This window comes from Mytilus edulis, chromosome 3, assembly GCF_963676685.1.
Source record: "Mytilus edulis chromosome 3, xbMytEdul2.2, whole genome shotgun sequence".
Classification (NCBI taxonomy): domain Eukaryota; kingdom Metazoa; phylum Mollusca; class Bivalvia; order Mytilida; family Mytilidae; genus Mytilus; species Mytilus edulis.
The window spans coordinates 79,895,051-79,917,782 of record NC_092346.1 but is presented as its reverse complement, the minus strand read 5'-3'; the positions used below and the strand labels follow the sequence as shown (position 1 = coordinate 79,917,782).

General features: G+C 32.4%; 1 long non-coding RNA gene across 1 annotated transcript; it reads right to left on the bottom strand.

Moving 5' to 3' along the window:
• Positions 1–2,878: 2,878 nt before the first annotated feature.
• LOC139514951 (uncharacterized) lies at positions 2,879–10,702 on the bottom strand. Its single transcript, XR_011662766.1, has 2 exons — positions 10,258–10,702; positions 2,879–3,357 (listed from the first exon to the last, which is right to left on the bottom strand). It is a non-coding gene; the product is annotated as an uncharacterized lncRNA (long non-coding RNA).
• Positions 10,703–22,732: the final 12,030 nt, after the last annotated feature.

The window sequence follows — 22,732 nt, the reverse complement described above, 5'->3', positions numbered from 1 at the left end:
TTTTTTCGATCATAATAAAGGTAGCAGGGAAAAAAGGTTAACATCTATATCATGTTACCTTTGAATGTATACTATACGATAAGTTACGTCGTTTATATTTTAATTTTTCGTTTAGATAAGGCAACAGTAGTATACCGCTGTTCGAAATTCATAAATCGATTAAGAAAAACAAATCCGGGTTACAAACTAAAACTGGGGGGAACACACAAATATAAGAGGAAAACAACGACACAACAGAAACACTAAAATATAGCACAAACAGAAACGAACTATTAGATAACAATAGCCATTTTCCGGACTTGGTACAGAACATTTTAAGAAAAACCTCGCGCTTTATGGCAATATTAAATATAACACTAAAACGATAACACTACATGACAGGACTACAGTACAGATAAATGGAAGAACATTTCGGACAGAGAAATACACAAACAAACATTACAATAGGGCATTTCGACAAAACACTGAAAACGCGTTACATTTTGTTTACAAATAATAGTTCTAAGCATAGGGGAATCATAAATTCGATATTTTTAATGATCTGTGCATGTTGAAACTTTCTAGGATATAATGCAAATGAAATAATATATATCTAAGTTGATACAATTTTCCAGAACGTCAGTGTACTGTCTGTATTTTTTTTTTTTTTTAAATATATGGCAACTGCTAACGCATGGAGATACTAAATCATTAATATCGTTCACCACAGAAAGCGTTTTATCCTAAGGTTTAACCTGTTAGAACGTAAGTACGGGATTTACATGTGGAACAGAAAATGTTTATTGTTGTTCACGAGCATAGAGTTTACGGTGCCTTGGATTGTTTTGGTGGTTCCTTTCTGAAACATTTAATATTTGTTGTGTTTTGTTGACTATTTGTGTCTTTTTCTTGTTTCCCTCGTGATCATTGTATAACAGTCTTAGTTCAGATTGTTATTGGAACCTTTGTATCCCCCAATATATCACAATTTCAGAACAAAGCTATCTTAAAAAAAAGCTTGAAAAGAATGTTACTGATCAAATCGACCCTTCAATCCTCTTTTTATTTTAATTTGTTGACTTTTAAAAGTGGGAGCATTCATGGAAAGACCAAACAAATGACTTTTACTGGCAGTGTGTCTGATTTGTTTTCTTTCAAATTATGGTACTTTGAAAAACATGGACTTAAAAAGCAATTGAATGATTAATTTCGATTAATTTCAATTGGTTAATAATCATTCATCAAACTGTCATTTCCCGTACGCAGTTACAGTCAGATAGAAAGATTAAGTAAGCAGTTTTCCATAAAACCTTTTAAGTATTAAAAAGATTAATATCACTTAGATGACCATAAAAACTAATTTTTCTCCTGTACGAGATTAAGAAAACGCCTCTAGATCAAAAGTCAATTAAATCGAGTATAATGACAGGGATGTAAAATGTTGAAAAATAGGTTATTATTGAGTAATTATACAGAATGTATTTCTGAGAATTGGATTGATCTTTATAACGTTTACAATTGATTAGACTGTCGGTCGAAAATTGAAAATTACTTTCTTCAGTTAAATAGTTGCATGTTATCATTAGTAATTTAATGGTTCGCAACAATTAGTATTAATATTCATATTAACAAGGATAATGAAGTAAATATTATGTAATAGGCCTCTGTCCTTCAAAGTTTCTTTTTCTCATTCCATCCATTTGAAACAAATTCGACAGGACAAGACTATATGTTCGTCGTGACCGTGTTTTGTCAAATGTTCGTTGTGTCCGTGTTTTGTCAAACTATTTGAGTTGTCAGCGTATATAAAGGCAACAGTAGTTTACCAGTGTTCAAAGGTCATAAATCGATTGAGAAAAAAATTCAGGGCTAAAAACCAAAACCGAGGGAAACACTTCAACTATAAGAGGAAAATAAAGAAACAACAGGAACACCGTAGTACAACAAAAACAAACGCCAACACACATATAAACACGTATTATGGATATTTTAATAAATCAAACACCTCCTAATCTTTGTTCTGATGATTAATGAAAAATATAGGACAAACAACTTTTCACTACAAACATGTACATGCTTGCATCGGAATGAACTCTTCCCAGTGATCTTTTGGTTATCAATAGTAAAAACTTATGTTTGCATAGTTTAACATTTTTTAATGAACCGTTCACATGCATTTTACATGTACGCCGGTACGCCTCACACGATAACTTCGTTTGGAATTGATTTAAAAGAAATTATACATTTGATAAGTTACCATTGACAAGATTACATTACACTATCTCGTATATTAACACCTTTGACGCATCAACAGACTAATGTTTTATTGAAATAAACGCATAGGAAATATGTTAATGAATTTTCTTATACCATCTGAAGACATGTATTTAGGTGTCCTCACATTACGAAACATTTTAGTATTTATCCTTACTTATGACACGTTCAAATACATCACTTTAAACTAAAAGAGGCGGCAGATACCAAATGGATATTCAAACTCATAAGTCAATGACAAACCGACAACGCCCAACGCCACTTTTCTAAGTTGTTTTTCTTTAGACAAGTTTAAGAGATGATTTAGTCCTATGATATTTCAAAAACCAGAACCCTGAACTCGATGGAGGCATAGTTATAATATCAAGATAAATTCATTGGTTTAAATAAATATAAAGCTGTTAATTATATCAAGCCTTTTGAAAACTTATCAAATGGGGTCTGTGTTCCAATACAACAATTGCAGTCAGAATTATTGTAGTTTTCAGTTTTATTTAAATTACAATTTCATATATTCTTAAATAGTTTATACTTTGTAGAATATGAGAAAGTAATAAGTTTTATGAAGAAATAAACATTTCATGTGTTAAAAAGTTTAACTCTACTCTAAATAGTTGTCGGTCAACGATTGGTTGCTGTCTCTTTGACACATATCCCTCATCTTCTTGTGATTAAGCTCGAAGAGAAAAATAAAACGATTCATACAAGTATCTAAGTAAAGTAAAACAAACAATCAATAAATAAATAAACAAAAAAACGTAATATAGAATCGAAAACAGAGAAGGGTCAGTGGAATCAGATAAATAAATAAAAATACGAAACATTGTGACAAGTGTTTATCCGTGGTCAGGTTATGAAACGCATCGGTCCGGAGCTATTGGAAAGAGCTGTCATCGAAAGGGGACCTTCTCGAAGCACTGAATCTCTTCAAGTATTGTTCCTTTTCGGTTCTGTTGTCACTGATATCAACTTGATCTGATGCAACGATCTTTACAGCTAACGTCGTCTTTGTGTATTAGCTTTCCTTTGTAGATACCACTTTAATATGTGCTTCGTATGAAACTGGATATCAATGCTCTTCTCTTATACTTGCTTCTTAGCCTTCTGAAAATATATTTAAAGTTTCAAACAGTGAATGTATTTCATATTCATAAAATGTTATAGACATGAGAGACAATTGAAACATGGAATGTGTAAAAAAAAAACACCAATCAGACCAAAGAACAGAAAGCAGCCCAATGCTGTCAATGGGTCTTCAAAGCAGTGAAAAAGTCTGCACCCGGAGACGGGTTTCAGCTTTCCCTTAAACAGATCTATATATACTAATTCCGCGAATTTAATGCCACACTATACAACCAAACATACAAATGAACCAATATTTAATAAAAAAAAAGAAATCTAAAAAAAACAACAAAAAAACACCAGACTAACAGCGGATAGAGGCTCGTGAAGTTGTGACCAACGCGAAATGTCGCGGGATTGAACATGAATTGGAAGATATTAACCCTCCGATATACCTCTAGCAAATGTGGAATTAACAATCACACAGCAAAACGCGCAGTAGGTTTACTAGAAGTCCGAGTCGATGTTAGAATAGTTAACAATGGGAATTAAGAAACATGACAATGATATACATAAATTAACTAATGACTTCTACCAGTAAATGAAATGCAAGCCAAAGATCTCAATTCAAAACGGTAATACCATGTGTCACATAATCAAACTCATGTCGTACTAATTACAGGGTCAAAATGTCAAGTTCTTTACTAATTCTATAAAGTTGAAGGACTAGATTAAGATGTTATATTTGAATATACTAAAACAATGTATTGATTTGTTTTTCTAATATCCTCGCATGGGCAAAACAATCAAAATTGATTTGTGAAGCTAAGCTTCTAAATGTTCTACCAGAAACCAATTAAACAACAACGCATTAACAAAAAAATGTTTACAAATTGAAAAGGCCTTACGAAATTAGTCACTACCGTTCGGGAATTAGTTTGAATTCAATCTGTATGATAATAATATTATATTGCAATAAAAAAATGATAATAAATGATCACAAATTCTTTCCAATTTTGTTTTCTATAATTACAGCAATCCAAACACAATGCTAATAACTCTCAATGACAGTTTGATAATGTTACGAGATTAATTTGTTTACGAATTACAAATCACACTGACTGTTCTCTAATGGTTTTACGTAAAACAAAGGAGACAGTTGAGACGTAAATATGTAAGGTACGAGTTCTTTCCACGCATTAATACAATGTAATCAAAATATTAAATGCATATTTTGGAGGCTCTCTCTGTACAAACTACGCAACCTTTCTAAAGTTAACGCCTTCGGATAATCTTCCCAGCATAATTATATATCAAAATTAAGGATACTTTCGAAAGACCCGTCGCCCGATCTTCTTGAAAATTGAACATAAATGGTTTGATTTTTTTTTGCATTTGCGAATGACTTTGGTGAAATAGCCGTTCTCGATTTTTCGTGAAACAAGGTTTCTATGTCAATTTCAAAATCTGTCACGTTTTAATTTGCTAGGAAATCAAACAATGTTGGTGTAACACAGTTTTATGCATAGAAGGAATACTTTAAATTTCAGTTTATATATTGCGTTGCATTGTAAAAGATTGTATTTAATGTCAGGAACATCAACTGCTAACCAGTACAAATATGAAATGAACAGATTATTTTATCATATACAAAGGTAAAACTACTGTATAAATTCCATAATGTTTGTTCTCGACTGTATTGGTCTTTACTACACCGATATGGATAAGTCTGAAATTCGCTCGAAATTACTTAATGTCAATCTGACTTGACTGAACTGTCTTGTACTTGGTCTTAATCTAGACCATACTAGATAGATTTAACCAATTCTCCACTTGTACTCGACCTTTACTTGACCATACTAGACTAATGGCCCGGCAAGTCTATTTCTATTTGATCTATCCTTAATGTGTAAATTACAATAATTTATTCAACAATACATCATTTTGTGTTAGAATCATCAGACAAGTAAGACTGAAATTGGTTATGTTGAAAATTAATATAAAAATAACAGAATGTCAGGTATTGGAAGATGAATAACATGGGATATTTAGTGAGACAGTAACTCAAACAACCCAAGAAACCAAAAGACACATTTTTGCATTTAACATGAATTATTGTATTTTACATTATTAAGCATTAGTTAACATTTAAATTGATAAAAATGTGTTAATTCATTTAAATTCAAATACTAGTATCTTGGGTCATTTTTACCATATATAACAATCCTCGGATGTCCAACTTATTTTCTATCCATTTTTGTGGGGGGTCTATTAGTTCCTAAGTTCTTATATCAATGAAATCTCTGAAGAGAAATTGTTAAAACCATTTCAATTGAATTTGACAATAAATCAGAGTCTGATCAAATTAGCAGACAGTTAAGTTAAATGAATATGAAATGAAAAAGTATACCTATTCTATAACTAATAAATGTCATACACATGTTGTTGTTGATTATTATTTATTAAAAGAATTAATTAAATAACAGTCGGAAAGGGTCAAGTATGGTCCAGACTTGCTATGTGTTTGTTTATTCCACAAATGGCTGTAGATGTTAAAGGGGATGGTTGAGATCTCACAAAGCATGTTTATCCCTGTCGCTGTATAAATGCGCCTGCCCCAGGTCAGGAACCCCTAGCATTTGTAAGTCTTGTTCATTTATATGCCTCGGAGTTTGTGTGGTGTCTATTAATAAGGTAAAAGTCAGAATTGGTCAAACATGTTTAACACCTGTCCCAAGTCAGGATCCCTAGTCTTCGTTAGACTTGTGTATTTTCTAATTTTGGTTCATGCATAGTAAGAAACGGTGAAGTACGGTTAAGAATTTATTAAGTGGTTAAGGTCTGGTAAAGTAAAGATCAAGTACAAGTTCAGTCTGCTTAGTATTTTCCAGACTGCAGTCGAGTAATATCGAGAAAAATACATACCAATGCCGATTGTTCGAGTAAAAATCAGTACAATCGAGTACACATACTGCCCATTTCAGACTTTAACTGATTTGTAGTACTAGTACTTATTAGTAAATGTCTTTTTTTGGTTTTTTTTGTTTCTTCCTTTTTTGGAGATTTGGTGAAGAAAACATTAAAGTCTTTGAAAATGTATTCATACATTTTCTGGAATCGTGGCGTTTTATAGCATGGCATATTATTTTAAGACACTTTTTTACAGTTGAAAACCGTATATGTTCTAATAGAAAAACAAAGAATATGGGTCATTCATTCATAAAACAAATCGTACCTTCACAGGAAAAAAACTTTCATTCATGTTTATCAAAAAGTGTTAAAAAAATGAATACTTTGGTTTTTACCAAAAACATGCTAAAACTGCGTCAGAAATATATTTCAAATGTGAATACAAGGAGTTCTGGTGTATTTGTCCATTAGACATTAACACAACGACATGTATTGACCACAAAAACAAAGCCGATCCCAAAGTCTTTCATAAGACGTTCAACTATACTCTTAGAATAATAATCAAATGTAATTATATACATCTTCACTAGAAATGTGTCGTACTTCAGTACGTCATAAAACCAGAGGAAGTGTTTATTGTGAAATAACATCGATGACATTTGAATCACAATCTATCTCAACGTCTTTACCTTATAAGAAAGATGATACCAAGGGGGAAAACACAACTTAGGTCATACAGACAATAGCGTCACGGTAAAACAAAACCATAGGTCGCACAATCAATACCGTCGTGGTAAAATAAAACCTTTGGTCGAACAAACAATACCATCATGGTAAAACAAAAACATCTGCTCGTACAAACAATACCATCGTGGTAAAACAAAAAAAAATATTGTCGTACATACAATACCATCGAGGTAAAACAAAAACCTTTGGTCGCACAGACAATACCATCGAGGTAAAACAAAAACCTTTGGTCGCACAGAAAATACCATCGTGGTAAAATAAAAACCAAAGGTCGTACAGACAATGCCACCGTGCTAAACAAAAACCATATCTGCACTTCTATCGTACAAATAAAAACCATAAATCGAACAGGCAAATAGACAACAGCCCACAAAACACTACGAATAACACTTTAAAAGACTTCTGGCATCGCAAAACCTATTTATCGGTCTCGATTGATGCTATATTGTGATTTCCACACTTGAATGAATTTAGTTTCTTTGCTTTTCATAGCATCCTAAAATATTTTATAGATTCTTGTACAACACAGTTTTGTATCAGTTTTTTTCCTATTGTATTTCATTCTCTCATAAACCTCCAATGAAATTTGCGACATAAATTCATAAGATATCACTTATTTTAATTAGTTATACATTTGTTCAATTGATGTTTTTTTTGGAAATCTGAGACACGGATTTGGAGGTCAGACTGTGTTGTACAAGAATCTATAAAATATTTTGAAATGCTATGAATAACAAAGACGCTAAATTCAATCAAGTGTAGATATCACAATAAAGCAACTAATTACATAACAATTAATTATGTAATAACTATGTCACAATGAAATTATCACAGTTTGAAAGATTAATCTGTCTTCTTTCTTTTGGTACCTCATCTTATAAAATTTAAAGAAGGATGAAATGAATTACTTTAGTTTAAAGTTGTCTGATTAGGAGTGAAAAAATCTTTGTACTGTGTTACCTTGAGACAACAAAAATCAATCATATGCTCGTAGTTATAGAATTTGTTTATGATCTTTGAATGAACCTGTATCATTCATTTTATACTTTTCTTTCAGGTTTTTGTGAATATATAATAGGACGAATGTCGTTTATCATTTTAATGGAAAAATTTAAAATATGTAAAACAGGATTTATAAACATTAGTATTCTGAGGACTAACTTTCACTGAACTTCTATTACTGTTGCTAGGTTCATCGTAGTAATATATTTATTTGACATCGAAAGCCAAAGGCTTGATTTTGACAGATACATACTGCTTTGGTTTACCACGAATTGTAAATCACTTGACAGAATGAGTTCACGAAGTAATAAATGCCTGTCTATTGCTATATGTAAGTCAAATTGATTTTGGCCTAGTACAAGGGACATAGCGAAAAAAAAAATATGTAATGTACCTCTTTTCGGTATTGTAACATTTTTACTGTCAAATTTTGACTAAATTTAAGTCCGTAATTAAGCGTACAAATTAATTACTGAATATTCATCCTAACCTATTTTCGAAAAACTATCGTGTACATCTCATTTTAAGAAAACCTATCCTATACAGTTCATTGCAAGACAAAAATGTGATATAGAGCTCGATCTCATAATAACATATTCTGCTTGTTCTCAGAAAATCCACCCAACATGTTCCCTAGAAAACCTAACATATACCAGCTCCTTCTCAGAAAATCCACCTCACACGTTCCTCAGAAAACCTAGCCTATACCAGCTCCTTCTAAAAAAATCCACCTAACACGTTCCCTAGAAAACCCTAGCCTATACCAGCTCCTTCCCAGAAGATCAACCTAACACGTTCCCTAAAAAACCTAGCCAATTCCGGTTCCTTCTCAGACAATCCACCCAACATGTTCCCTAGAAAACCTAGCATATACCAGCTCCTTCTCAGAAAATCAACCTCACACGTTCCTTAGAAAACCTAGCTTATACCAGCTCCTTCTCAGAAAATCCACCCAACACGTTCCCTAGAAAACCTAGCCTATACCAGCTCCTTCTCAGAAAATCCACCTAACACGTTCCCTAGAAAACCCTAGCCTATACCAGCTCCTTCTAAGAAAATCCACCCAACACGTTCCCTAGAAAACCTAGCCTATACCAGCTCCTTCTCAGAAAATCCACCAACATGTTCCCTAGAAAACCTAGCCTATACCAGCTCCTTCCAAGAAAATCCACCTAACACGTTCCCTAGAAATCCTAGCCTATACCAGCTCCTTCTCAGAAAATCCTCCTAACACGTTCCCGCCTATACCAGCTCCTTCTCAGAAAATCCACCTAACACGTTCCCTAGAAAACAAAGTCTATACCAGCTCCTTCTCAGAAAATCCTCCTAGCACGTTCCCAAGAAAACCCTAGCCTATACAGCTAGTTCTTAGAACACATATCCTATATATATATAACTCATTCAAGAAAACTTCACGAAGAACTATCCTATACCGCTCGTTCCAATATCAAAAATTTATTCCCTCACAATGAAAAACATGTACAGTGCATGAGTATAGCAACTATATGGAACACAGAAATAAAACGTCATACAATTTAGAAAGCAAGGTCAAATTGTGTTTGCTTCTATGGGACGCTAGCTATGAAATGAACAGAAATTGTTTGCATACTGTCCCTTAAGAGAACTATCAGGACCAAAAATACTCCCTACAGGTTTCATGAAATTTCGTCATGAAATTTAAATGAAACGACATCTTTCATGTTAATCAAATTTATTTCATTGGTGTTACTTTTGAGCCCATTACAAAGCTTTGTTTGGTCATTTGTGAAGGAACTTTAAGACTAATCAACATTAAAAGGACTTAATGAACTGGTCAGCGATTGTTATATGATTTGTATCAGTGCCTGGGGACATTAGGGTCAGAAGAAGAACTGTTTGGTCAGATATAATTTATTCTTACATCAATCATTTTATTATCACAAAAGGTGTACAAAATGTATAATATTAACACCTTTATTCATTTTGGTATCTATTATCGGTCATTTTCTGGCTAATGTTAATTTTATGGAAAAAGCCAAAGCTTGCAATTGAAAACTTCGGATTTAAGCCATACGGTTCAATTGTGGGATAAAAGCATATATTTTATTATTATTCCAATCGCTATAAAAAGATGCAAATGCACGGGGCGACGCTATGTTATTTTGTACTACTAAAAAAACCGAACATGTTTTTTCAACAATATTCATATTTTCTTTGGTTTAATAACTGCTTTACGCTTAAATAACGACGACGATAATGGTCATTTACGTCTTATATATAATTGATACAAAGAAAAAGTTTTACCTTAGATAAATCCAAATGGCAACCTGGACCAACTTGCAAGTGGGCCGTTTGGTATACTTCGGAAAGGTCCTCTACCAAATTGTCTTCTAAAAAATAGATTATTGTTCAAAAGATTCCCTCTAGGTGCTGAAGATCCACCACCACCTCCTCCAAACGATGATTGTAAAAATCTATCACTTGCAAATAATCCTGTTCCAACTCTTGCATTCGGTCCGAAACCACCACTAAAACGACCAAGAAAACCTCTATTTTGAGTCCCAGTAGGTGAACGCCTTGATGATGTAGGCGTTCCTGTGGCTGTCCTATGCGCCACTGCAACTCTGTTACACACAAGTCGTCCAGTTCTTGTCCGTGCGCATCTTGTAATGGTGGTATGGTTACAAAGTGCTGTGGTCAGTATCAATAACAAGACGAATAGACGTGCAACATCCATATGATATTGATTCTGGTAAAAAAAAAATACGGTTAATATTTTATGCAACTGTCATACATGTGAGAGGTTAAGCTAGCTTAAAATTCAGATTTAATCCACTATTTCTAATATAAAGAAATGCATATACCTATAGTCAGGAATATGACAGTTGTTATACATTCGTTTGATGTGTTTGAGCTTCTGATTTTGACATTTGATTAGGAACTTTTGGTTTTGAATTTTCCTCTGAGTCCAGTATATTTGTGATTTTACTTTTCACATAGACAAGGCATAACACAAATTTAATCTCATAATTATTCAGACTTTCAATTCTAATAAAAAAATTATTCAAAATAAAACTCGAATTTTATTTCATTTATTCAAAGCAGATGACAAAGGTAAAGCACTGAAAACCTTGCATCAAAAGTATTGGAAATATTCCTTCAACAAAGTACTTTAGCAACGCATACAATCATTGCATAAAACCCTACCCACACGGACATGTATATCCCGAAAAACATTTGTTTTAACACATACCAAAATGACGATTTTAAACTTTATCAAAGAACATTCTATCGTACAGATTAATGGACATCCGTATCCGAGCGTTCTACGATACAAGTTGAGGGAGCCATAACCATGTAACATTCAGAATTAAAAGAACAAAAATATTAATGATAGAACCAAAGTTTCTATATTTAAAATTAGAATGTAGGAAATGATAGTTTGTATTTTACGTAAGTACGCATGTCGATGTACTATAGAAACTCATCTTATCGCCATATCAAAAGATAAACTATTAAAATGAATCTACTATGTTCTACAACATCACAGTAAACAAATGTAAAAGATGAAAGTATATGTCTGGTAATTTTTGTCTTTGAAATGGAAGTTAATTCGTTTTATCAAAACTTTTGATCTATTTTGCATTGGTGTCATTTTTAGGAAATGCAGACTTAATATGAAACAAGTTGAAAGCAGGGTTAAAATATCATTATCATATTCCAGTAGAAAGCGTTAAATATTATAAAGTATACATTCCAAGTGTATGAACTTCATATTCTATAACCATTACCCTAAAAAAATCTAACAAGAACATTATGTATCTCTTACTAAGTTGAAAGCCAAAATTCTATGATATGTATTCCATTTCAAGAAAAAATCATTCATTTGATAAAAAGCGATATGGTATCAACATTTACTTCGAAAGAAATGTAAAGAGTTCAATAACATGTCCTCATTTTATGTATAGTGCACTTTTGTATTGTTGCTAAATAGTTCAATGATGTTATTTTAACACTTTTATGATCTTTCATATTCCAGCTGCGCAATGTTTTCGACAATTTTCGCATTGTGAGTGATAAAAAATCCACAAATGTTGGTTATATCCATAACCCTCTAATACAAACTCATTTAATGAAAAACTGAAATCCAACAAAAATAACATACAAAAACCTTTATGATACAAATTTGTATTGAAAAATCAGAAAAGTGTAAAAGACGATGATTATCAAAACTAAGGTGTTAGAAAAATTTAATTCTTACCTGTTATCCACAGTCTATTTTGTGAAGAAAAATCAAACATCACCTGAGATTGTAATATTGAGGCGACATCGTAGATTTTCTGACATTTTATACATAAACATGTCGTTTTATATTGCTGTTTGACGAGTTATCCTACTATATCAGTTTATAATCAAATATTCATATTCATTTTGTTTGACCCTAAACATTTTTTATTACAGGGTAAGACTTTTATTGGTCTATATTGTTCTAAACTTATAATGGGAATATTGAAAGAATTTTCATGTATTTTACAAGGGCGGTTTCGTCATACGTTTTAATTCATTTGGGTAAATATAATATTTCCTGTATGTTTTTGTTTTTGTTTTTTAATTGGACAAGCAATAGTATAAAGGATTTCTTTATGTCAGCTTTTATAATGATCAACATTAAAAATGTATGATTTGAAAATTACAAAGGTACAATAATGACAGAATATTTCATTCATTAAAACACTCCAATCTACTCTCTGGGGTGAATAATCTTCATGTTATTGAACCTGACAGACAAAATGAAATAACAAATAATGTTTGAACATGTCTATGGGCCATAATGATGACATTTACCCATTTTTAACAACAGCACATGCTTTACGTGAGAAAATACAAATTTTAAAAAAAATGAGGCGCTGCATAGTGAGAATGTTTTTTTTTTATTCTTTTGTATTCATTTTTTTCACATACATGTTCACAGACACGAACAACGACACGTTCTTTATTTATACATTGATGTTTGCCAAGACCCAAAGCTAGCCAATTGTTGATCCTTTTAAAAATAAGTTAACTGCAAGTAAAAAAAAAATAAACATATTAGATATGCAGAGAAAGATGTACTGTCTGAATCACCTGATTTATATGTTCACTCCTATATGCTATGGATTTTATATTTTAAAAATCATTTTTCAGATTTGTTTGGATTCCGATTTGAACCAATGATATTATAAGTTACCTACGTTTATATCCATATCTACGGATATGAACGTATTTATCCCCGATCTTAGTCTAAATCTGTCGATTTTTAGAGAAATTCGACCACAAAATTTTTTTTCATTTTTTAAATATCTTTTATTGAAATTTGGGATTTTGACATATTTTTAAGGGGTAGTAGGGTACTAGTTTGGGTAGAACCCTACAGGTATACAAATATTAGACGTTTTTAATCTAAAGACAGAGAAAGTGAAATGGGTCGAATTTGGCGCTCATAGTTACATCACGAGTTGGTTGACCGTTATGGAATAACCGTTTCACAAATGATATCGGATATGTTCCTTACGTCGTAACTACAATGCCCTTCCCTTTCATGAATGTGACCTACCGAATTAGACTATTTACTGGATTTGTTTTCACATAAGCAACACGACGGGTGCCACATGTGGAGCAGGACCTGCTTACCCTTCCGGAGTACCTGAGATCACCCCTAGTTTTTTGGTGGGGTTCGTGAGTTTTCTATGTTGTGTCATGTGTGCTGTTGTTTGTTTGTCTTTTTTCATTTTTAGCCGTGGCGTTGTCAGTTTGTTTTAGATTTATGAGTTTGACTGTCCCTTTGGTATCTTTCGTCCTTCTTTTACATCACAGACAGTGTGACGTCAGCATGGGTCATAGCTAGGTCAGTAGTCCCATTCATTTACAATGTGGCAAATAATCGACATAATAAGGTAAAACGTTAGTGGATTAAGTATCTAAATATACAGACATCATGGATAATCTGCAGAATTCGATATTTCATAAGGAACAACCATGGAACTTAGGAAAACGCGCGTGAATTTCCCCGATGTAATGGGTAGCAACGTCCGGGAATATGGGTTAGCAACACTCAGGAGCTATGGGTTTTGTAACGACGTGTGTTAACCAATCAAAATCCTATAAATATACTAATCCGGGGATAATAGCTTATATTTAGGGTATTTCATTCGTCATATTCGTTTTCATTGAAACCAGATGCATTTCTTCTATTTTCTGTATTCTCGATTATTACCTTTCTAATAAAGAAGAAACACATATCAGTCACTGCATTGTTTGATGAATATCAGTGAATTAATACCCATTGGTCTTTGAACCCTTCTTTTGCATAAATTGCTTAATGTGGCATATAAATATAAGTAGACGAGGGTAGTACTAAAAAATATGCATGATTGATTGATTGATCGATTACTACCTCCATATTATGAAGATTGAACAATTTATATCATACGAATATTATCACAAACATAACACAAACATATTTACATATTCTAAAAACAAACAGCTAAGTTTAACACCAATCAAAAAGAAAGGATATATCTACATAAATATTCAGCTGCCCCCTCAACACAAATATTTTGTATATCAACTATCTTGTAGAACTTTTCTCTCTAATTTGTTAAAGGAATGTACAGCATAATATGAAATGATTAATTATATCCGTATTATTGCGAACCTTGTACCTTTCCATAGATTCCCATGTCCATTTAAACATTTGGCAGCTCTATTGTCCAATTGAACAAATACAACAAAAGTTTATTCACTAGGACCTTTTGATTTCTTCTAAGAAATAAATAAGTTACACAAGGAGCAATAAAAGGTTGTCATCTAGTCCTTATTTTAAATACAAAGAAACTGTGAAATGTCTATCATCTCATCTCTTCACGATATATATGTTATTGTTCCTTTAGAAAAAGTTTCAGAAATCGTACTACTACGAGTTTCGAATTAAGAATAAATAAGCACTTATGTAATCATACAAACAAATACATATCAATTGACAAGGATGAGATTTTGGCGAATAATAAGTCCTTCATCGCTTCAATGAACATAACACTGAATAGCAAATCTGAAGACTTACCTTGTTCGTATAGGATACCTGAGCTTCACAAATTCCATACAAACAACGGTACATTGGAAGCTCAAATGCATGATCTACGAAGCGATTGTGAACTATATTGACAAAATTTTGTCCTCAAGGAAAGGGTTTCTTTAGATAAATTATGTGAAACTGTCTACTAGCATAGTGGTATTAACCATAATTGGATTCTGAAAAACGTCTTGATATATTAATATACCGCCATTTCCTATTGAAATTTCAAAAATAGACTTAAAGAAAATAATTTACAACGATAAGGGACTTTCCGACTTAATCTTTCTTTGAAGTTCGACATCTTTAATTGTTATTTTACTTTTTTTTTTAAATTTGGTAGCATACGTTATATATTTATAACTTTGGAATACCATACGGTATGTTTGTTAATGGGAAAGAAAGAAGTAAAACATGTTACACAAAGGAACAATTAAGTGATCAGTATGTTGGAGTTTCTTTTTGATAACATATGTGTTGAATGTGGAGGTAGAATTTTTCAACAAATCGTCAGCATTCCTGTGGAAATGAACTGCCATATGCCGACATCTTCTTATTTTCATATCAGTCGGAATTGATTCAGACACTTGTCAAAACAAGAATATATTAGAAGCCAGATCAATTAATTTCACATTCAGATATATTGATGATGTTCTTTGCATTAAAGATCCAAACTTTCCTGATTGGGTTCCATTTATATAACCTCTACAACCAGAAATTAAAGGGGAAAAACGGGTTCCCCCGTTCAATTTTAGAATTATACCTCGATTTCAATTTTGAAATTAATAATTTCCATTACCTAACAAGCAATACACCAACTTCACCTGCATATGAGATATACATTTCATAACTCATTCGGTATTCAGCTTGCAGCTGCTACTCCGACTTTATAAAACGACACCAATGCCTGAGAAGAAAAGAAATGAACCAGGATGACGATAAATAACGTCTCGTAATTCTTTTTCATAAAAGTTCATCGAAAGATACCAAGACCTTGTTGATCTATATTCCGAATCAACTTCACAAACAATACATGTAGTATATCATCTCAATAACGTGTTGTAGTGTTCTTTTATTTGTGTTATCAAACTTTACTGTTTAGTCCAGTATTGGTTATATCCTTTTGGGGTACGATGACTTGATACTTATGCACCTGCCAATTTGTTGTTGTCTTTCATATTGGCTGTTACACTTTTTTCTATATGCCATTTTGTTTTACTTTGTTGACGTATTCGTTTGTTTTATAGTGATAAAGATTATTATACAAAATGACTGATGTGCCATTATTTTTAACATTTAAATCTGTTATGCTTGTTCATTGTTTTGTTTGCCTTTTGATAAGGGGACTTTCCGATTTGAACTTTTCTTTGAGTTGAGTATTTTACTTCTTTCTAGACAAGTACTTCAAATAAGTCATATAGACAAAATTATCAAGCTAAACGCCTTATAGGCGCGTCTAGCGTACAAAATTGCAATCCTGTTATCGATCATGAGTTTATTTACACCCAGTGGGTCGATGGCACTACTGGTAGAGTTTTTCTTCCCATTCGTATCACAAGCCCAGTAGTCAGCACCCCTTTGTTGATATGAATTATCATTGATATGGCAAAAATTAGAAATTAACTGCTATTTTAACAAAAGGATAAGATTAAAAACAAATCTCACCTTTAAAGAAAATCAAATTATTTAATGATCAATTTGACATCAGTTTTGAGATTTTGTTAGGGTTCATGACCTAAGAGTTTGGTTAAAAATTGGCTGATTATTATAGTTAAAAACTATTTCATCAGATGGTAGTTCGGAAATATAGCTCCTAGTGTAATAAAATTAAAATCCAGAATAAAACAATATGACTCCAATGAATTTTTATATTGCAAACAAAAATAATACAGCAAATGCTTATTAAATATTCTAGTATCATTACATACAATATTTTCGTGATTTATTATCATATATACTTTTAATAATACTGCAGCAAGTTTTTGATATTTGTATTTGCCTTATTTATAGACATGCATGCCTTATTATGGTAAGAGTGGAGTGACTTTGTTAGTGATGAGTGAAAAGTAAAATAACAATAATAAACAGCTGCGCCACGAGCGCATGATACACCCTTCGTCTTGTGTGTGAAGCTTTATGCAATAATCATACATAGTTTCTGAGATACGGTGCGACATGTGAAAATATACGGTGCGACTTGTGAAAAAAACACCCCCCTGTGTTAGTTATAAAGTCCCGTAACTCATAAAGTTCAAATCTAATTTTTACCAAAAAGTATACAGGTGGTTTAACCATCATAAGAAACAACTATATTAAGTTTCATGGAATTTTGATAAGTGGTTCTCAAGTTACGGTGCGACATGTGGACGGCGGACAGACAGACAGACCGACCGACGGACGGACGCCGGGCATTTCTATACTATAATAAGTGCCGTCAAAATTTTGACTGGCGTAAAGAACTCTAATTCAAATTTAAAACGGAATGTCGATCCATTATCAAATGTCAAAATCAAAATATCAAACACATCAAACGAATGGAAAACAACCGTCATATTCCTTATGTAGAAAATAGTGGATTAAACTTGGTTGTATAGCTAGCTTAACCTCTCGCTTGTATAACAGTCGCATTGCATTGACAATAATATGTAAACAAAGCAAAGCCATGAGAGGTTGAAGTGTTGATGGTACAACAGTCACCATTGTGTTACAATCTTAATCAATATAAAACAAACAAATATGTTATCAAAGAAGAAATGTATCTGGCAAAACTTTTGGGTAAACTTTGTTCAACTTCGTTATTTGTCCTTTTTAACTTTTTTTATTCGAGCGTCACTGGTGAGTCTTTATTAGACGAAACGCGCATCTGGTGTAATAAAAAACCAAATCTGGAAATCTATGATGAGTAAATGTTCCCTCAACGGTGATGTATTGGTTTCTATACATTATAGAAACACTGTTTTTATTATTTTTTTCCTTATATATCATTTCAACGTCATCTGCCTTTCCCTCTCCTATAATGAAAATGAATACTTGTCCCGCGAATAGATTAAATGAAATATACAATTGAAGATTTAATTGTGGCCTATGTTATATAAGACACCAATTTCTTTTGGTTTAACAAGTAATTTTTGAAGAGATTCTTCGTTTCTTTTTTCTGACAGTCGTAGTAAATGTTGTTAAATCAGAAGTTTTACTAGGACCTAGTAATGACTAGGCTTCTTTATGCGCCTGTCAAGAGTCTTATTAGTCTTGTATGCTTTTTAAATATTAGTTCATTTATATGTTTTGGAGTTTAGTATGACGTCCATTTCACTGAACTAGTACACATTTTTATTGAGGGGCCAGCTAAGGTCAACCTCTGGTGCAGGATTTTCTCACTGCGTTTTATTCCTGGTACCTTTGATAGCTAATTAGACCTATTGGTGGCCTTCAGTTGTTATCTGCTCTTTGGTGGTGTTGTTGTCTCTTTGGTGATGTTGTCTCTTTGGCAAATTTCCCATTTCAATTCTCAACTTATTCTGGTTAAACTCAATGATTTAAACCTTCTTTTGGTAGTTATTTCAATGAAGCAGTTTGTTTGTTTAATCGCAACAAAACAATATGACATTGTCATAATGTCAATTATTTTTTACACTCAATTTATATTTTTGTGAAAAAAGGTAATTATGAAATATAGAGAAAATGGTTTTACTGTCACTTATTCGATTTTTGAATTTGTAACATATTTTCTGTTTGAAAAGTAGGTTTTTTTTTTTTTTTTTTTTTTTTTTTTTTTTTCCAAGGATGATATTATAAAGGGAATTTATGCTAAGTCGATATATATAAACTAAATGATGACTTGAAGGCAAGTTGACAATTAGAGTACATGTAATTTGAATCAAGCCAGTTTTCTCCTGTTCAGAATTAGCGTTAATTAGGGGATTGTTGTGAGTTTTTCAGAGTAACTCAGGTTTCTTGATTGACAAACGATTGGTTGAATCTGAAACAGAACTTAACGCGAAATTGGACTAGTAAATTTCTATCTCAAAAGTAGCAATTTGTTATACGCTTTTGAAGATAAAAGACTGTAAAACATATTCCATCGTTTTACTGATTACCATTTGAGGAGAATCAAGTCATTTCATATTATTCAAGTTAGTATTCTTTGTTTTATTAGTGTTCAATGCCCATTGTATGGATTGATTATTTTTGGATGAACAGTTTGAACAAACATGTTTTGTGTTGTATCGTTGCTTATATATTTGAATGTTACCACCGATGGTTATTAGAAAGAGTGAAATAGATTATAGTTAGTAACGTGTTCATTTGAATTATATGTTTCTATTACGTGTATTTGCAATATATATTATGGTATCACTGTTTTCATGCCATTGCTCATCCCACTTTAGACCAGAAGGAATTATGTTGGTTCAATTCAAGCTTAGAAACATGTTCAATCCAAATCACACAGAAACTCAATTCTGATAAAAATGTAATGCATTAACTAACTTTTTTTAAGATTGCAATTAAAATTCTTTATTATGTATCACTCCATTTCTCTCATGAATAAAAACATATGAGTGTTGATAGCTAAGTTTCACATTTTTAGGGGTTTTTGACTTCGTGTCATTGGTAAAAAGTATCAAGTACGTGTAAACATTATCAGCAGGGTGTATTTGTGGATAACAACCATGACTATACTTTTTGTTTTTGTTTCATCCAATGTAAAACGCGTTATGTTACCATTTACATTGAATGTCAACTTTGTATTCATTAAACCAACAAATATTCGATATTCCTTTCAGAAACCAAACATGTTTCCATGTTAATTCTTATTCAAATTAGTATTTGTTCTCATAGCACCGTCTCGACATTTCACTGTTACTGGTTCAACGTGGTTACTGCAATTAGATATCAATTGGTGTTGAAATATACCTACATGTATATGAATATTTGATATTTCATTTCAATTCAATTTACAATATGTTTTTTCACACAAATCATACACATGTCATGCTGTCCATCAAAGATCCTTAATAATTGGAACAGTATACTTATAATTATTATTTTTCTTATTGCTTCAAATGGACACAATGCAGGTAGAGTCGAACAATGTCAAAGGAGTTTTGGATTCACTTAGTCTTGTTTATTGATAGAAAAATGCTACCGCAAATTTAAGATCGAATAATGTTACATTGTTGGGCTTAGTGGGATATTATTTAGTCATTCGTAAAATCAATGGAATGATGCATGGAACACGATTCAATTTGAATTATCTCCCGTCTACCATATACATTGTACAAAAAACAAAATTGCAACCATCAATTGGAAATACCAATGAATTCGTTCGATGATTATGTCAGGCAATGATTTAACGCCAGAATGAAGACGTAGTCCCAAGTCAAGAGCCTGTAATTGAATGGTTGTAATTTGTTGCTGTGTTACATATTTGTTTTTCGTTCATTATTTTATATACAAATTAGGTCGTTAGTTTTCTCGATTAAATTGTTTTACAGTTGTTATTTCGGGGCCTTTTATCGTCGACTATGCGGTATGGGCTTTTCTCATTGTTGAAAGCCGTACAGTGATATATAGTTGTTTTTTTCGGTGTCATTTGGTGTCTTGTAAAGAGTTCTCTCATTGGTAATCATACAAAATCTTCTTTTTTAGATGTATAAATACTCTTTCCGAATGAATTACGGTTGTGAGGTCGTTGATACAAATCAGAATTAAGAAACTAAATGGGTATACACATGATTTTCTCTCACTAAAAGTAAATAGTTCAAAATTTGGTGACTACCGGTATGTTGAACGTATCTATCCCATCGAACTTGAGATAAAGGATTCAACATATGCAGTTAAGTCTGCCTAATGTCTCGGCTTACAATGAGGGTTTGTTGCAAACAAAACTATACGACAAAGGAGATGCATGATTTCAGCTTCCCAATCGTTAACTTTACATTTCTATGTAGCAAAATTTTAGCAGCGCCTGCCTACCGGGAGTATAAAACTCCCAGTTGATACGATATTTCAGGGTTTGTGTTTCCTATCATGATTTCCTAGATAGAGGGTTGCTGATTACAATGGAGTATTAAACCAAGAGTTCCAAATGGTGAAGCTGAAATCATTCCTTTGGAGATTGTACATACGCTATAACGAGTTGGTTGATCATTATGGAATATCCGTTTCACAGATGGTAGCGGATTTGTTCCTAATTTCGTAACTACAATTTTGTCCCCTTTTCACAAATGTGACCTTCCGAATTAGGTTTATTACCAGGATATTCTTACATGAGCAACACGACGGAAGACACATGTGGAGCATGATCTATTTGAGATCACCCCCAGTTTTTGGTGGGATTTGTGTTGCTCAGTCTAAAAAAAAATTATATTGTGTTTTTTGTACTATTGCCAGTTGTCTTTTTCTTTTTTAGCCATGGCGTTGTCAGTTTATTTTCGATTTATGAGTTTGAATGTCCCTTTGGTATCTTTCGCCTCTGTTATAATCAGAGATCATGCAAAATCCCTGATTTTTCATGGATTTTGCATAATCACTAAAATATTTTTTTTTTCACTGATAGTTATTTCTTGCAAAAATATTAAAGATCAAAGTGAAAAACAATATTGATAGGGGAAATGAAATATGTCGCCAAATAAGCATGCGGAAATGCGTGAGTCCTATTGCGTGGGACTTGACCGTCCGTTTTTATCTTTCCAATTGGTCCCTTTTCATGCCGGGGCCGGTGGCGTATAGATTTTCAATTTTGTACATTATTGGTACGACAGGGTTGACTTAAATTTAGATTCTTACACCCTCGACACTTTGGTTCTGGTGAAAAGATGTCTCATTCACAGGCATGCACTTGTCTCAGAAAAAAATTCCGATATACCTTAATATAACATTATATATAACATATAATGTAACATGTAATATTAAGGTAGGCTATATAGGAAATTTGTTTTGAGACAATTGCCTGTGTGCAATTCCATTAAATTAATTCCAGAACTCTCCTTCAGTTTAGTTCGTTGATATAAAAAATGTTGAATTCAGTATACATGGCATAGTCTCCATATGTGATAGTGTGTCATTTTATGAAGGTGATCCTACAGAAGGATGATTTACTGGCGTACATGACAAAAGTCAGCGCTTTTTTTTCAAATACACTATAAAGACACTCGGCCCAAAAACAGCTCGGACCGTTTTAAGCCAAATCTGCAATGCCTAAAGACCATTTCTAATGTAGGGTTCCATCGATTTGTGAAGAAAGACGTCGTTTTTCTACCCTACAGGTATACATATACTCAACCCAATCTTATAAAACGTTAAATTGCATAACAATAATATTGATACATCCAAAATAATCTGCAGTTGACTGTTTAATACTTTTTATACTTTTTTTCAGTATTTAAAACGCACAAAAACTATGCTAAGTGAAATTTCATTAAATTTATTAAGGAATGTTTGTTTTGAAATATTATTTTTATTTGTTAAATAAAATATCAGCAATATAAGTGGTTAACTGTCTCACTAGTCGATTGTAGTTTTATTCTTTTACTCGGTTGTAAATAACTGTCAGAATTCTACTACATCAAAATTATCAGTCTCCCATTTAGTGAACTTGAAAAAAGTATTGATCAGTATTGTCTGATCGGTTGTTAGGGGGAATTTTTCGAAAGTTCGAAAATATATATA